Source organism: Lissotriton helveticus, chromosome 6 (genome assembly GCF_964261635.1).
Source record: "Lissotriton helveticus chromosome 6, aLisHel1.1, whole genome shotgun sequence".
Lineage (NCBI taxonomy): Eukaryota > Metazoa > Chordata > Amphibia > Caudata > Salamandridae > Lissotriton > Lissotriton helveticus.
In genome coordinates, this window is record NC_136067.1 from 416719145 (window position 1) to 416736561 (window position 17417).

Below are 17417 nucleotides of genomic sequence, written 5' to 3' on the forward strand. Positions count from 1 at the left end.
TTGTCACAAGTTTTTCTTTTTCAACTGGACAACCAACTTTCACTTCATAAGCACGACCACTGGTGTCAACTGCATGCACCAAATCATTATCCTGGAAATAACTCTCCTCATTAAAAAATGCCTCACAGCTTGAACTATGCATCCATTCTCCAGAAAAAACTTCACAAAAATTACTACGATTAACTATTCTCTTCCATCTACTAATTCTTTTGAAATCATAAATTGCCTTGTTTAGCTTCCTAATTCTATTGATTATCAAAATAAATAACTTACGTTTAATTTCAAATGCCTGATCAATAACTTTCTCAACTTTTTTTTTTCTCTTATAAAAAAGCACTTTCTGTTGACCTTTCTTAATATTTTTTAACAAATTGCCAATTATCCTGTTGCGGAACATTCGTTTACGAATGTCCCTAAACTGTTGTTTCCTTCTACTATCATGCACAGAGTTATCTCTTGCTCTAGCAGTAACATTTTTGATTGGCCTTTCCTTTCCGATTGAATTGCTTCTCTTTTTCTGGACTGAAACATTTTCTGTAGTAATATTTTTTTTACTACAAATATTTCTTATGAATGTTTTTGTACTCTTACCCGGTGCTTTCTTGGTGACTTTACAAATCTTTTTGTTAGAGGACTGCTGCTTTTTTTCATTCACCTGCTGTCTTTGACGTTTTGCAGCCTTTCTCAGTCTTTCTTTCGTTGGCATGGTGAAATGTTGAAATGATCTGCAGTTGAATCTGTGGTAAAATATATTAAAAAATGTTATTAACCACTATTACCCAACAGTACATCAATAACAGTAATCAAAAACTTAAAACACTACTTGACATTTTTACATAGAAGATTTTTTAGTGCTTGGCAAATTTAGAATACAAAAATAGCAGAAAAGAAATGGAATTTATATTCATGTTACCTGTGCTATTTTATATGTGAATCTGATCTAATTTTATGAGCATATTTTAATATTTTATTGAAGACACTACACATAACCTGTTTTTGAAGGTGTCTTTATTTTTAAATTAAACGGTTTACATTTTTACTTTTTATTTATTATAAATTTTAAAAATAAATGTTTATAGTTCCATAGGCTCAAGCAGGTCAGCTTCCCACCCTATGTCATATAATTCGGACAAATCTGCATCCTCATCACGTTCTTCTTCATCCTCAGGATTTAAATCATCCAAGGGATCAACATCCACTGATGTTTCAATTACGAGTTCAATGATGAGGTCAAAATCAACTGATTGCTGATTGTCGCTCATGTTGATGTTGTCTTTATCTTTAAAGAAAGATAACAACAATGAGATGTTGCAGAGTAAGAGACAAATCTCAGAGATTATAATAGTAAAATTGTTTTACAAGAGTAACATTTTGCAGCTATTATTTAGCCATGTCCAGCGATGCTGAGCAGGTGAAGCCTATGTCTAATTTTTCAGTGAACAGGACACATCTCTTCTTAACCTTGGATAAGCCTCACCGACTCTGTGTCCCCTGCACATACTTAAATGTAAAGGGGCAGATTTATGTTAAATGGCACATCCCCAGGCATGCACCAGTTAACGTGCACCACTGCTCTGCCACCCATGGTGTGCCGCATTTACAATCAGATAGGACAAAGCTGCGTCAAAACCCTGCGCCTGCTTGAAGCAGGCATAGGTCTTGACGCAACATTGTGGAGATGGGGCACCCCTGAGCCTTGCTGGAGCTGCATCGCACTTGCGATACAACTCCAGCAATGCACCACCTTTACGGCACAGATGCGTCACGCATCTGTGCCGTTTTTGCCCCATGGTGCGCCGCATTGTAAATGCAGCACACCATGGGTGGCGAAACAGCGGCGCAGGATGACTGGCACATCCCTGGTGATGCGCCAGTCATCATAAATCTATCCCTAAGCTTCTTATCTTGTTAGAGATGAACCGCCTTATGTATCATCAAACTATTTTGCATTTCCTAAATAGCGAATTTTAAGGAATAAATAGTGATTCTTTACCATTCCTAATTTGCGATGAGCAAATTGCTAATTGCAAATTACCCATTCATTTCCATGGGCCAGGAGGCCCATAGGAATGAAGGTGCAATTTGCGATTAGCAATTAGCTCATCGCAAATTAGGAATTTTTCCAAGGGTGCAGGGGTGTCTCAAGAACACCCTGCTGCACCCCTGAAAAAGAAATTTGGGGGCATATGGCGCACATACATGCCCTAAGGGCATATATGGGCGTCATATGGCACCTTTTGTTTTTTGGAAAAAAAGCTTTTTGAAAAGAATTCGCAAATTACCACCAACTAGAAGTTGGTGGTAGTTTGCAAATCCTTAACACCTTCAATGCTATGGGGATTTTTCCCCTGTGCTGGGAAATCATGAACACCATTATTCATGACGAGCTGGGCTCGTCATCAGCGTAGCAGGAGGCTACTGCATGACGAGCCCAGCTCGTCATGAGCGTGGAAGGGGTTAATGGCATTTTTTGCATATTTTTTGTTTGATACATTGCATTTAAGGAATCGCAAAATTTGCAAATCCTTCAGTGCAATAGCAAAATAAGGAATAGCAAATTTTGCTATTCCTTATTTTGCATCAAACTTGTTTGATACATACCATTTGTCTAATTAGCATTCGCAAAGGCCGAAATTCGCAGAATTTTGACCTTTGCGAATGGTAATTAGCTTGATACATATGGCCCCAAGTGAGGCCTGTCTTGCAACATGGTGCATCTTTTGCATCACTGCTGCATCGGTTTCATGTGGCACGTTTTTTTTACACCATGACACATCTGCCTAAATGCATCAATTTGTAATTTTGTCGCCTCATAGCAAATCTTTTGCACCACCGCTGCATCACAAAAGTGACGCACAGTGGCGCAAAAGAGGCATACACCTATCATAAATCTGTCCCTAGCATTTTAAATGATTAATTCAGGATGACGATAAGGTGTGGCCTATCCAGAGGTTTGTTTAAGGTGAGGCCTACTCAGGATTGCAGATTAAAGTTATGCTTGATGAAGAATACAGAGGAGATAATACATGTAAAGGCCTACCAATGAAGTAAGTAATGTCCACTTTATTGCGCCAGTCATCATAAATGTATCCCTAAGCTTCTTATCTTGTTACAGATGAACCGCCATATGTATCATCAAACTATTTTGCATTTCCTAAATAGCGAATTTTAAGAAATAAATAGCGATTCTTTACCATTCCTAATTTGCAATGAGCAAATTGCTAATTGCAAATTACCCATTCATTTCCATGGGCCAGGAGGCCCATAGGAATGAAGGTGCAATTTGCGATTAGCAATTAGCTCATCGCAAATTAGGAATTTTTCCAAGGGTGCAGGGGTGTCTCAAGAACACCCTGCTGCACCCCTCAAAAAGAAATTTGGGGGCATATGGCGCACATACATGCCCTAAGGGCATGTATGGGCGTCATATGTCACCTTTTGTTTTTTGGAAAAAAAGCTTTTTGAAAAGAATTCGCAAATTACCACCAACTAGAAGTTGGTGGTAATTTGCAAATCCTTAATGGCATTTTTTGCATATTTTTTGTTTGATACATTGCATTTAAGGAATCGCAAAATTTGCAAATCCTTCAATGCAATCGCAAAATAAGGAATAGCAAATTTTGAATTAAGGACATTTTTAGTCATTTCCCTATGTGCAGTGTTTTCAAATTATGATTTGAAAATCGTTTTTGGGGAAAAGGAATGGTTTGTAAATTTATGACAAGGACATAATGGTGTATGCTTCTTTATAAGGCATTTCAGTCTCTCTGATGTCATTTTTCCCATATTACATTAAAAGACCTTTCCCCGTGGAGCACATTCCTTGTAAATATGCTCCCACCTGTGCATGGTAAATTTAGATTTTGACTGTTTGAGTTACATAGCCATGTTAAAAGTGACCCAAAAAAGTTGCAAAGGCTTTAAAAAACACTTTCATGTGTCTTAAGGACATTTTAAGTCATTTCCCCGTGGGCAGTGTTTTGTAAGTGGCGCAAAAGAGGCATACACCTATCATAAATCTGTCCCTAGCATTTTAAATGATTAATTCAGGATGACGATAAGGTGTGGCCTATCCAGAGGTTTGTTTAAGGTGAGGCCTGCTCACGATTTCAGATCAAAGTTACACTTGATGAACAATACAGAGGAGATAATACATGTAAAGGCCTACCAATGAAGTAAGTTATGTCCACTTCATTGTGCCAGTCATCATAAATCTATCCCTATGCTTCTTATCTTGTTAGAGATGAACTGCCATATGTATCATCAAACTATTTTGCATTTCCTAAATAGCGAATTTTAAGGAATAAATAGCGATTCTTTACCATTCCTAATTAGCAATGAGCAAATTGCTAATTGCAAATTACTCATTCATTTCCATGGGCCAGGAGGCCCATAGGAATGAAGGTGCAATTTGCGATTAGCAATTAGCTCATCGCAAATTAGGAATTTTTCCAAGGGTGCATGGGTGTCTCAAGAACACCCTGCTGCACCCCCTGAAAAAGAAATTTGGGGGCATATGGCGCACATACATGCCCTAAGGGCATGTATGGGCGTCATATGGCACCTTTTGTTTTTTGGAAAAAAAGCTTTTTGAAAAGAATTCGCAAATTACCACTAACTAGAAGTTGGTGGTAATTTGCAAATCCTTAATGGCATTTTTTGCATATTTTTTGTTTGATACATTGCATTTAAGAAATCACAAAATTTGCAAATCCTTCAGTGCAATCGCAAAATAAAGAATAGCAAATTTTGCTATTCCTTATTTTGCATCAAACTTGTTTGATACATACCATTTGTCTAATTAGCATTCGCAAAGGCCAAAATTCACAGAACTTCGACCTTTGCAAATGCTAATTAGCTTCATACATATGGCCCCAAGTGAGGCCTGTCTTGCAACATGGTGCATCTTTTGCATCACTGCTGCATCAGTTTCATGTGGCACGGTGTTTTTTACACCATGACACATCTGCCTAAATGCATCAATTTGTAATTTTGTCGCCTCATAGCAAATCTTTTGCACCGCCGCTGCATCACAAAAGTGACGCACAGTGGCGCAAAAGAGGCATACACCTATCATAAATCTGTCCCTAGCATTTTAAATGATTAATTCAGGATGACGATAAGGTGTGCCCTATCCAGAGGTTTGTTTAAGGTGAGGCCTACTCAGGATTGCAGATGAAAGTTACGCTTGACGAAGAATACAGAGGAGATAATACATGTAAAGCTCTACCAATGAAGTAAGTGATGTCCACTTCATTGCGCCAGTCATCATAAATGTATCCCTAAGCTTCTTATCTTGTTAGAGATGAACCGCCATATGTATCATCAAACTATTTTGCATTTCCAAAATAGCAAATTTTAAGGAATAAATAGCGATTCTTTACCATTCCTAATTTGCGATGAGCAAATTGCTAATTGCAAATTACCCATTCATTTCCATGGGCCAGGAGGCCCATAGGAATGAAGGTGCAATTTGCGATTAACAATTAGCGCATCGCAAATTAGGAATTTTTCCAAAGGTGCAGGGGTGTCTCAATAACACCCTGCTGCACCCCTGAAAAAGAAATTTGGGGGCATATGGCGCACATAAAGTTTAACAACATTCCTTTACGTCAAAAACGATTTTCAAGTCATAATTTGAAAACACTGCACCCGGGGGGAAATGACGTAAAATGTCCTTAAGACACATGAAGGTGTTTTTTTAAAGCCTTTGCAAGTTTTTGGGTCACTTTTAACATGGCTATGTAACTCAAACAGTCAAAATCTAAATTTACCATGCACAGGTGGGACAATATTTACAAGGAATGTGCCCCACGGGGAAAGGTCTTTTAATGTAATATGGGAAAAATGACATCAGAGACACTGAAATGCCTTATAAAGAAGCATACACCATTATATCCTTGTCATAAATTTACAAACCATTCCTTTTCCCCAAAAATGATTTTCAAATCATAATTTGAAAACACTGCACATAGGGAAATGACTTAAAATGTCCTTAAGACACATGAAAGCGTTTTTTGATTGCCTTTCCAGCATGGTTGGGTCACTTTTAACATAGCTATGTAACACAAACATTCAAAATCTAAATTTGCCATGCATCTTGAGATAATTGGCTAGAAGTTTGCCCATCTTGTTCTGTCCACCGTAATAGCGGGAGTTGCATTTAAGAAGAGAGTTTGAGGCAGCATTGGTGGTATATTTATTAAAATCGAATTTGGCAGATATAAGTTCACGAAGAGAAGATTCAGAGTTAGAATTATAGTAGGCATATTCTAGCTTCTTAATTTTATCTAAAAGTTGAGTTGATTTAGAGATTGATTGCTTTTTCTTTTGAGAAACAAAATTAATGATAAATCCCCTTGCAGCCGCTTTAAATGAATCCCATACCATGGCAAAGGAAGATTCAGGAAGATGGTTGAGTGTAAAAAATTTCTCCCATATCCTTAGCAATCAAACGTGATCTTTTATGGCTCCCCCTTACCGAATATTTATCTAAGATTGCCAGACCTCCTCCCACCTCTCCAATACGTAATGTTGAAGTTCGTAAACCACCGTGATTGCATTTTCTTATTTGCTTGTACTGTTTCTTCATTGCATCTACTGTTTTATCATATCATTTATATGTTTTTATTATTCAAGATGTTCCCTCATTCCCCTATGTTCCTGACATTTATTGCTTATCCTATTTTTATGTATAAGATAGCTTTAATAGGTTTCGCCATTTTGTAAGAGAGATTTCTTGTTTTTTCATAACTTTTGATTGTTTCTTCATTTTCTGTCTTTGTCTCTTTTTACTTCAATAAACTTCAAACTTAAATTTGCCATGCACAGGTGGGAGCATATTTATAAGGAATGTGCCCCACGGGGAAAGGTCTTTTAATGTAATATGGGAAAAATGACATCAGAGACACTGAAATGCCTTATAAAGAAGCATACACCATTATATCCTTGTCATAAATTTACAAACCATTCCTTTTCCCCAAAAACGATTTTCAAATCATAATTTGAAAACACTGCACATAGGGAAATGACTTAAAATGTCCTTAAGACACATAAAAGCGTTTTTTGATTGCCTTTGCAGCATGGTTGGGTCACTTTTAACATAGCTATGTAACACACACATTCAAAATCTAAATTTGCCATGCACAGGTGGGAGCATATTTACAAGCAATTTGCTCCACAGAGAAAGGTCTTACATTAAAATGGGAAAAATAACATCAGAGACACTCAATTGCCTTATAATGAAGCATACACCATTATGTCCTTGTCATAAATATTATAACCATTCATTTTCCTCAAAAACGATTTTCAAATCATAATTTGAAAAGACTCCACAGCTCCTATGCACAATAACACCCTGTCAGTACTAATACTTCACATTTTCTCCAATTACATTTTCTCAAAGAAACAACATCTATTTGTAAAACACTTGAGACAAAGCAACATTTGAAGAACACAACTTTCTTCATAATTTTCTCCTTAAAGCACACTATTCTCTATCTAAATTAAAGAAATCTTTTCTCACCTTAGCAAATACTTTGAGTTTCAAAACAGTCTCAGAAACACACCAATTTGTCTTCAGCAGAACAAAAGGTATGCACTCCAGAGTCTGCAGCTATCAAAAGCACAGAAATGCTGTAATTCTTCACACATATCTCTCATGTCACCCAATCAAAACTCTTCCCTCACTTTTTTTCAAATGAAAACCCTTCCCCCCTCTGCCATTTCATGCCTTTTCTGCATGGCAACCACCTCTTGGAGGACTTCTGGTGTTTGCAAGTTCACACAACAATGTTGCAATTGAACTCTGAACTCTCAGTGCACCTCATATCCAGTGCATTCTTTCATTTAATGATTTTTTCTTGACCACTCAAAATACATCTTTCAAACAACTCATCCATGCACCCTAACTTTCTGTTTTCAGCAATCAAAATCCACCAATCACTGTTACTGCTTCATTAACACAGAAACTCCACAGTTTTTTTCATTTTAAACTCTTATTTTTTCAACTGCCATTTCATTGCCACACTTCATCTGACTGCAGGAGAACCTTCTCTCACCATGTTTTCTGTCTGGATTGTTGGACATAGTTACATCTATTGGGCTCAGAGGTATGCTGAGAACAGGAATTTACCTAACCTCAATTTACAAGATGTGGAAATTAAGTGGTTTGGCCACAGAGGATTAAAATGTCACCAATTGATACCATTGGTGAAAACCTTTATGCATTTGCCAAAACCTGACCTGTTAATTGTGCACTGTGGAGGTAATGATTTGGGCACTTTGACTGGGGTAGGTCTGGAAATGCTTTTAAAGGACACCTTTGAGCAATTGATGGCACTTTTTCCTCAGACTGCATTGGTATATTCAAATATATGCCAAAGACAGAAATGGAGGTGGTCAAACCAATTTTGTCCACAAATTGAGAAGTCGAGGAAGCATGTAAACAAATCTGTTTCAGCTTACATGAGAGACCATGGAATGGGCTCCCTGTACAACAATAACTTGCGTTACTACATGCAAGATATCTACAGAGGAGATGGAGTTCACTTCTCAGATGAGGGCAACAGAATTTTCATTCTGAATTTAAGACTGTGCATTGGTACCTACTTATAAGTACCTAAATGTACCATAAACCCAAAAGCTCTTCTCAGAGCTACCCTACATCTGATCACTCACAATTATTATTTTACTCTAACATTTTTCACTAATTTTCAACAAAGTACGCTCCCTTGGGCGCTACCCGGTACGCGAACCGGGAGCTAACCTCGCTAAATTTAAAAAAAAAATAAAAAATTCCGCACATATGGGCCTCCTCAGCCACCCTCAGAAAACCTAGGGGGTCAAGATAAGTCTACCGTGCCCCCTTCTACCCATTCTGAACATTATTTGCCCTCCATCTTGTATCTTAATTCGACCGAAACACAAAATGGTGGACTCCCGTAACGCTTAAGGTTCGCGAACCGGGGCGCTCGCCAGTTCGCGTACCGGGTCGCTCCCTGGGAAGCGCACCATAAAAACAGGTGGGAAAGTAGTTTACAGAAAAGCGACTGGAGACAATTTCACCAAATATAGATTAGCTCATACTACATACCAATGCCTACCATTTTCACAAATTTGATTGAAATTCCATTTAACCATTTAGCCTGTAGACCTCTCTAAATACCCTGAGGTAAATTACTTCACAAAACACATCTGAAGTGTTGGAATTCACAACCAATTAAAATATTACTTTCATTTTCTACTTTTTTTACCTGACATTTGATTGGTTATCTACCTGAATATATATAAAGGAAGAGAGAGAAACACAGCCATTTTGACTACTACTTCCTGAACTACATTGCAAGATCATTTTCACTCACAACTTAAACTTCTTTTTAGAAGGTGAGATATTATTTTATAAATTTGAAAACATTTTCAGATAGTTATATACTATCCCTCTGTAAGAGTTAGACATTGAGAAAGGCTTCTTTATTATAATTATGGATTGATTTAGGTTTCTGTGGTATAATTATGAATTTACTTAGGCTTCTTCACAGGCACTTTTTAATAGTACTACTTCACGCCTGAAACCATACAGTGCCCATAGATTACTTCTCTGTTATAAACTCACAAGTACCTGTCTGAACTTAAACCCAACAGTGCCCTATCTCTACTGATATATTTATTTTTTATGCAAATTACAGCAATAAAATGGAAGGTGAGCAGAATGTTTCCTTCGAAATTGTTCTGGAGAACAACACAGAAAAAGATATTGAGGACAATGATGACTCAGATTTCATGGATGAATCACGGGACCATGAATTAGTTCAATGTGTAGAATCTGTGGATCATTTACTTCATTATGATGACGGTCAAATGTGGGAACTTATGTTCACTCAACAAGAGGACATATCGGACAGTCAGATGCTAGACGTTCTATTACATTTTGAAAAACAATCCGAAAAATAAAATTGTATGTAATATTAAAAAATAGTTTGAGTCTTTAATCATTTTTATATGTAATTCATAAACTAGTTAAATGTTAGAAATGTTATTAAATTTTCAAACACAATCACAATAATAAATAATTGCTTAAAAAATAAAAAAAATTAAAAAATAATCAACAAAACCAACAATCAATTAACATACAGTATTTGAAAAGTCTATCATTCTTTTTTCCTTATAGTACGCTGCCCAGAACGCTTCACGGTTCGCGAACCGGGCGCTACCCACGCGGGGCCCTTTTAAAGCCTCCACATTAAACCTAGGGGGTCAGGGAGGATCTACTATGCCCCCTTATGGTCATTTCCCCCTTTGTTTTGGCCTCCTCTTGTCTCTCAATCCTACCGAGAGACAAGATGGCGGCCGCTCCGGACTGTTTAGAATGTTGACAGACACCGGAGAGCCAATCAGCTTCGCTACGCGAAGTTCCGTTACGCGTAAAGTACGCGAACCGGAGCGCTGCCCGGTCCGCTGTTACAGATATATATCTTTTTTTGAACGTTAATTTCTCAAAATCCACTGGAGCACATATATTGAGACCTAGCAAAGGCACATCGGGCTACCAGTCCCTACAATTTTGCCAAGTTTCGTGGAAATCCATTCAGCCGTTCGGGCTAAAAGTGAGGCCAACCGCCCTATGGAAAACTCAATGTTAAAAACACGTTTTGGGACCCCCCTTTTTTCTCAGCCCCCCCTTGACGAACCCCCCCCAAATTTCCAGGAGCTGCTCAGAAACAAAATGTTCAATTTTCCAGAAAATTTCAGCCAATTCCGTCCACAAACGCCAAAGTTATTAGACATAGAATTTTCAAAAATCCCATAGGAAAAAAATCCTAACTATATATACCCAGTAGGTAATTACCTACTGGCGGTCGCCAGTAGGTATATATAGTTAGGATTTTTTCTCTATGGGTTTTTTGAAAATTCTATGTCTAATAACTTTGGCGTTTGTGGACGGAATTGGCTGAAATTTTCAGGAAAATGGCACATTTTGTTTCTGAGCAGCCCTTGAAAATTTGGGGGGGGTTCGTCCAGTGGGGGCCGAGAAAAAAGGGGGGTCCCAAAACGTGCTTTTAACATTGAGTTTTCCATAGGGCGGTTGGCCTCACTTTTAGCCCGAACGGCTGAATGGATTTGCACGAAACTTGGCAAAATTGTAGGGACTGGTAGCCCGATGTGCCTTTTGTAGGTCTCAATATATGTGCTCCAGTGGATTTTGAGAAATTAACGTTTAAAAAAAGATATATATCTGTAACAGCGGACCGGGCAGCGCACTGGTTCGCGGACTTTTCGCGCAACGGAGCTTTGTGAAGCGAAGCTGATTGGTTCTCCGGCGTCTGTCAACATTCCAAACAGTCCGTAGCGGCCGCCATCTTGTCTCTCGGTAGGATCGAGAGACAAGAGGAGGTCAAAACAAAGGGGGAAATAACTATAAGGGGGCATAGTAGATCCTCGCTGACCCCCTAGGTTTGATGTGGAGGTTTTAAAAGGGCCCCGCGGGGCAAAAAAAAATAATAATAATAATAATCGAACGGCTGAATGGATTTGCACGAAACTTGGCAAAATTGTAGGGACTGGTAGCCCGATGTGCCTTTGCTAGGTCTCAATATATGTGCTTCAGTGGATTTTGAGAAATTAACGTTCAAAAAAAGATATATATCTGTAACAGCGCACCGCTTCGCGTACTTTTCGCGTTACGGAGCTTTGCGAAGCGAAGCTGATTGGCTCTCCGGTGTCTGTAAACATTCCAAACAGTACGTAGCGGCCGCCATCTTGTCTCTCGGTAGGATCGAGAGACAAGAGGAGGCCAAAGCGAAGGGGCAAATGACCATAAGGGGGCATAGTAGATCCTCGCTGACCCCCTAGGTTTGATGTGGAGGTTTTAAAAGGGCCCCGCGGGGCAAAAAAAAAAAATAATAATAATAATCGAACGGCTGAATGGATTTGCACGAAACTTGGTAAAATATTAGGGACTGGTAGCCCGATGTGCCTTTGCTATGTCTCAATATATGTGCTTCAGTGCATTTTGAGAAATTAACGTTCAAAAACAAGATATATATCTGTAACAGCGCTCCGCTTCGCGGAGATAAAATTATATCTGTATTACCTAGCTGTTGCTAACACCAGTTAGCGACGGCTAGTAGGAGATAGCGACCATCTTGGGTCCCACTTTGCATGTGAGTGATATTTATCACTAATGACATGCAAAGTGGGCATGCCAAGATGTTATCGACTGGAAACAGTCGCTAACATCGCTATCTCCTATTATCAACTTTTGGAAATATTCGAGATAAGCGCGAATATCTCCAAAAAGTAACAGCTGCCCTGAGCAGTTCTTAGCCATGTTATCCAATGGGAGGTGGATAACATGGCTAAGAGCATTAGCTCGGTAATGCATGAATATCGCGGAGTTTTCAGCGATATTAATGCATTGCGCTCGTTTTTTATCGTATTTGCGATAAACCTTGATAATAGCAAGGTTTATCTGCGATAATTTCTGACGGTAAAAAAATCTTTGCAATGCATCGTTAGGGATAAATATCGCTTAACTTTGGTAATATGCCCCAACGTCTGTTAACGTTCGATTCGAAGGAAATCAGGAATTGTTGAAAAACATTGTGTGCGCCATCTTGTCTTTTTTCAAATGCCACACTTTTGTCGTGCACGGCAGCCATTTTAGATGCCTTGACCAGACCCACTCTGTGCACGCTGTCGATCCTTAGCATGGCTCCCCACCCTCGCAAGCATCTCACCCAGGCAGTGGTCACCCCCGCTCTCTGTCTTATGCATGGGTAATAAACCTCCCCCCATCTGCGCTGCTCTTCCCTGAGAATCACACCCTGTGCCCGCCCGACACCTCCCTTTCGCCCTATTCACTACCGCACCCTCTGACACTCCTTTTCCTCTGTGTCCGATTGTCCAGGCCGGTCCTAGGCTATCAGCTAGCCCTGCAGATGTAGTTTATGGCCACAGCTGTAAAGAATCACCCCTCTTCAAAGGAGTTATAGTAGATCAAGGCCCACACTCGATGAGATCCGTCACAGCAGAAGCGTTGCTATTATCTGAAAACCATCCTGTATTGTGATTGGGGAGGGGACCGAGCGTGAAGCGGAAGATTCCATGGATGACTCTTTGTACATCAAAGTTTGTACAATTATGTGTCACATTAAAAATATATAGCACTCCGACAAAGTAGTAAGATTATAAAACTTTAATAATTTATAAATATATACAAGAAAACAAAAATAGTAATAACATATAAACATTTTTAGAGAAAAACAACGAAGTAGCGGTCGGCTGTGCGAATAGTCCCAACGCAGCACAACGTCCAGATTTCCGGCGTGGGGCGTCGCGGGGGGTGGGTCATCAGTAGCAAACTGTTGTGCGAATAGTTCCAAGGCAGCAGAACGCGCCGAAATCTAGATGACACGAAAGTGATGTCTAGTAAGTTGCCACCCAGCAAATAACGGCGTGGGGCGTCGCGGGGGGTGGGTCATCAGTAGCAAACTGTTGTGCGAATAGTTCCAAGGCAGCAGAACGATGGCACCAAGGTGATGTCCAGTAAGTTGCCGCACTGGTTTTGGTATCCTACAATGCTGCTCCGAATAACGGCGTGGAGCGCCCCGGGGGAGGCGGCGTGAACGGGCCTCTCCAGGTGGAGTCTCATCTGTTTTAGTGGGGCGCCCCTTTACCGTTTCAGTTGCCATTCCGTCCGCTTTTGGTCCACTGTGTCAAAATCCGCCATTCAGCTGAGTTGCGCCCACTCTTGCGGTGCAGCGATAGGCGGCTGCCACAGGACTCTCAAAATGGCGGCAGGCTCTTTCCTTTTTGGGCGTGGTCCACTGAAATGGCCCTGGGACACCTTGGAAATCGGACGCTTGTCTGCTAGGTCTTGGACCCCATTCTCGAAAGCGTCCCCTCCGCCTTGAGAATTCATCAAAAGTTTTGGGGGCCCCGACTCCTGCAGGCTTCTGGTGGGGAGCGGCTGCCATGATTGCTCGCGGAATGACCACGACGGAGCTACGAGATGGTGGTGCTCTCATGCTGACGCCAGTTTAGTCTGAAACATCCAGAAACAAGGTGGGGCTTTCATCGTTTGGGGGAAAAAAAAAGTTTTCATCCAATGAAAAGTGTTGTTTTTAGGTCATATGATTAAGCCTTCCATCATTCGGAAACCAAAAGTAAAATGAACCAATGAAAAGTTTTATAAACAAGTCACATGACCTGTTATGCGGCATAGGGTATAAAATGCGGAGAAAATACGTTGGCACGTGAGGCGGCGTCAGTAGCGGACCGATGTGCGAATAGGCCGAAGGCAACACAACGCGCCAAGATCCGGATGGCACCGAGGTGGTGTCATAGTTGAGAGTTCTGAGCAGCGGTTGTAACACTGTCTGAAGCTTATTTGCAGCTGCTGCAGCTTCACTACGCGCCAAGATCCGGATGGCAGCGAGGTGGTGTGTAGCAAGTTGCCGCACTGGTGTGGCCATCCTACAATGCTGAAAGTCGGCGTGGGGCGCCCCGTTGGCCTGTGAATTTGCGTCAGTAGCGGACCGATGTGCGAATAGGCCGAAGGCAGCACAACGCGCCAAGATCCGGATGGCACCGAGGTGGTGTCTAGTAAGTTGTCGCACTTCTGTGGCCATCCTACAATGTTGAAAGTCGGCGTGGGGCGCCCCGTTGGCCTGTGAGATGGCGTCAGTAGCGGACCGATGTGCGAATAGGCCGAAGGCAGCACAACAATATTTTCTGACTGACACCACAAGGCGCTGAGATGCCAAGATCCGGATGGCACCGAGGTGATGTCTAAGTTGCGGACTGATGTGCGAATGGGGCCAAAGGCAGCGTAACAATATTTTTTGTATGGAAGATACCACTAGGCGTTGAGATGCCAAGATTCGGATGGCACTGAGGTGATGTCTAGCAAGTTGGTGTGGTCATCCTACAATGCTGAAACTCGGCGTGGGTCGCCCCATTAGCCTGTGAGATGGCGTCAGTAGCGGACCGATGTGCGAATAGGCCGAAGGCAGCACAACGCGCCAAGATCCGGATGTCACCGTGGTGGTTTCATAGTTGAGAGGCACTTCATCTGCAGTGGGGCGCCGAGATCCGGATGGCACCGAGGTGATGTCTAGCAAGTTGCTGTACTGGTGTGGTCATCCTACAATGCTGAAACTCGGCGTGGGTCGCCCCATTAGCCTGTGAGATGGCGTCAGTAGCGGACCGATGTGCGAATAGGCCGAAGGCAGCACAACGCGCCAAGATCCGGATGTCACCGTGGTGGTTTCATAGTTGAGAGGCACTTCATCTGCAGTGGGGCGCCGAGATCCGGATGGCACCGAGGTGATGTCTAGCAAGTTGCTGTACTGGTGTGGTCATCCTACAATGCTGAAACTCGGCGTGGGTCGCCCCATTAGCCTGTGAGATGGCGTCAGTAGCGGACCGATGTGCGAATAGGCCGAAGGCAGCACAACGCGCCAAGATCCGGATATCACCGTGGTGGTTTCATAGTTGAGAGGCACTTCATCTGCAGTGGGGCGCCGAGATCCGGATGGCACCGAGGTGATGTCTAGCAAGTTGCTGTACTTGTGTGGTCATCCTACAATGCTGAAACTCGGCGTGGGTCGCCCCATTAGCCTGTGAGATGGCTGTTCTTTGGATTTGGGCCTGGTCCACCAAAATGGCCCTGGGACACCTTAGAACTCGGACGCTCGATTTTTTTTTCCTTTCCTGTACATGCAAAAAAAGGTAAATGCCCGGTACGTTACACGCTTCATCTGCCACGATGAACTCTCCAGAGGAACCGAAAAAAAATATAGTTGTGGTAACTATACCATGCATCGTCATATGGAGAGGTGGCACCAATTAATTATAGTGCTGCATAAAAGAGAGATTTGGAGGAGAACCCCTGACCTGCTAGTACATTCATCAAAGAAGTGGCACTGAGAGCTTCAGAGGCAAGGGAAACGGTCCCAAATATTTAGAAGAACTTTGGAAAGATTAAAATGACATGTTTAGATTGTGGCAAATTAATTTCATGTGGACAGATGAGTGTTACTCTAATAAATACAGCATATGAACATCATCATAGTCGATGGTTGGTAGAGACATTTTGACTATATCCTGGACCTGCCCGTCCTCGCCCAAAATGGCGCCAGAATAAATGGGACTCGTAACTCCTTGTTGTGTACTGGTTGCAGAACCTTGAAATCACGAGATACGTATGCAGTTTTGAAGCACATGGCGGGCGGGGACGAGAATTGATTGAATATTTCGACATCCCTATTGATATTAAGTTCTGATGTGTTATTGATTACTGTACTGTTGAAAGTTCGAATTAACGTCACCCATGGTACTTGCCCGCAAATGTATATCTAGATAATTTTATTGTAACTGGCCCTGTCGTATTTTAATTATAAAATGTACGTCCACCGATTCCGTAACTGTTAGACACCTTAGTTCTTGCAACCTAATGGCCCGCCCGTTACGTTCCTCTACAGTGTAAATGTCTATTCATCATATACGATTACAGTTTGCTCTGTGGCAGGCCCACGTGGTTATAGGCTCGTATTTGTATAATGAAATTTTCTCAATAAAGGTTTTTAAAAGAAAACATGGTAGTAGTATATACATTGGTAAAGTTTTTAATAATAGTGACTGTTTTAGAATCATTAAAAGGCAAGTGAAATAAAGCAGACCAATTACATGAAGGGTAAAAGGTATAATACGAAGGAACGCAGTAAAGATAAATGGTCAAGGGCTGTTGTGTTTTCTATTCCTGCAACATAAAGTGATCGATAAGAATCTCATATTCAGGCGTATCGGTGACTAAGACAGCAGGTCGACCCTCTTTTGCTCAACGGCTCCGTCATGGGACGAAGAAACGCTCTTTTTCTCAAAAAAAGAATATATTTTACTTGCAGGACAGTTGTAAAATTTCCGGGAAAGTACATTAGCCTGGAACATTATAACATATATTTAAGAAAAAATAATGTTCGGAAGTAATGAAAAGCGTAATTTTTAGGTCATATGACCAAGCCTTTCATCATTACAATAAGAAAAGTAAAATGAACCAATGAAAAGTTTTATTAACAAGTCACATGACTTGTTATGCTTACGTTACGCGCTGCGCGCCCCGGATGACTTCCGGATGCGCTAACGCGGCGCGTCATATGACGCATTACGCGACAACGCAGGTACAGAATATAGTCAAAATGTCTCCACCAACCAGCGGTCGGAACACAACCACTTTCAGCAGGCTAAATAGTTCTGTTAAATGACAACAGAAGGGACAGGCAACAAGAACCATCAGTCAAAGAGGGGAGAGCTAGTTCTTCTCTACCGGGTTACATTGGGGCGCTACCGGAACTGATCGAATTGGTAGTCTACAGTGTTTCTGGATGTTTCAGACTGAAGCTGGGGTTAGCATGAGA